Raw genomic sequence first — 1,589 nt, forward strand, 5'->3', positions numbered from 1 at the left:
AAGCTAATTTGTTCGCTCTGAAAGTGAATATTGAAGTGAAGTGAAAACTGTCAGAGGGCAGGTCACTGACTAAAGGTAAGCCAGTAATCCTTTCTACTAATTTTATAGGATTTATAAAAAAAAAAAAAATCTTTGGCCACTAATATATGCCCCACTAAATAATGTGAAATGGCAATATGCATTTAGCAAAAAAAAAAAAAAAAGACAGCCTTTTCCAAATGCAATCGTATGCAAGTCAACTCGGCATAATTTCACACCACACCCTATGATAGCTTTCCTTAGTGCTGTCAATCTACTGACAGGTCCCTCCCCCGTAAGAATAATGAAACTATACAATAAAAAAACATAATTAGACAATAAATTTGTCCAGAACAAAGAAACCAGTTGAAGATTTGAGATGGAAGTTAGCAAGAATCCAAATCAATTGGATCAGAATGGTTCTATATACCACGACCAGATGTAAAACATGCGCAGAATTATGCATTACATTAGTTCCACTGTTGCCTCCACGATAATCCTCACCACCAAGTTAAAGAAACTTGAATCTGCGGCAAAGAAATTAAAATGACACAGAATTCAGCCCACAAGACCGATTGTAAACATTGGACTGACACCTCCCACTTTGGCTACATTATTTTGAAATCTATAGACGATATGTGTATATATATAAAGTATCTGAATTATTATGCGATTAATCATCAAATTTACTTTTTTATGTAAATATATTACCGATAACTTATCTTACGATATATAAGAAAATACGAACATAGCGTTCGCATAACAAGCCATCATGACGTCATTAAATTCACGTCTCAGGAATTTACTCAATTGTTTGTTCCTAAACGTATGACTTTCGAATCCTGGGCCATTGACATCGATTTTCATTGTTTGTAAAATACGATTCCAACAAATATGTTTCACTCTCTTCTCTTCCTCCTTTTGTATTTTCCCATTTCTCTTTTCCTATAATATATGAACTGAGGGTCACTTATATACTTGCTTTTTGTTCTGGGTGACTCATATACTGTAAGCATCATATGATCTACCTCTACTAATGATCTGCGTTGGGCAATATGTTGTGAAGAAGAATGTTTCACCCGTATTTAGAGACGCTAACCTGATTTTTCTTTATTCAAAATGCAAATTCGTGGTCTAAAAAAAATCCATCTGCGGTGGATATTCTATACACACAAGTGCGTATAGACGGAAATCATTCACAGGAATTGAGTCACTGAATTCTAGTTATAATATCTATATCCTGTTATGTTAAATTGCCTACTCATCGTACTTACTCCTGTTTTTTCCCCGTTTCAAAAACTACTTTGCCATAGTAAAATAAGTAGTAAAATATGTGTTACTAGGTAATGTTTACGTTCCTTGTATAAGTAGTTAGCATCTAGCCCATTCGTTGTGATGAAATAAGAGGTTTCAGGGTGTATAGTACAAGGCACTTTCTCCCCATAACGACTGGCAACCTTGATGGCATAGTGAAGACCTTGGGTACAGTAATTACTCATCAGCAATGTTTCCTCAACTCTCTGGCTACCGAGAGCCGTGTTCTGCGTAATCTGCTGCAGTTATTATGATTT

The 1,589-nt window shown here is 35.3% G+C and overlaps 1 protein-coding gene across 1 annotated transcript in view; it reads right to left on the reverse strand.

Annotated features, from left to right (window-relative positions):
- LOC119587136 (exocyst complex component 1-like) overlaps positions 1 to 637 on the reverse strand; it is a gene marked incomplete in the record, with an annotated part of 13,832 nt that extends 13,195 nt beyond the window's left edge. The window contains 1 exon segment of the mRNA XM_037935888.1: positions 488 to 637.
- Positions 638 to 1,589: the final 952 nt, after the last annotated feature.

This window comes from Penaeus monodon, chromosome 22, assembly GCF_015228065.2.
Source record: "Penaeus monodon isolate SGIC_2016 chromosome 22, NSTDA_Pmon_1, whole genome shotgun sequence".
In the NCBI taxonomy this organism is placed as follows: Eukaryota; Metazoa; Arthropoda; class Malacostraca; order Decapoda; family Penaeidae; genus Penaeus; species Penaeus monodon.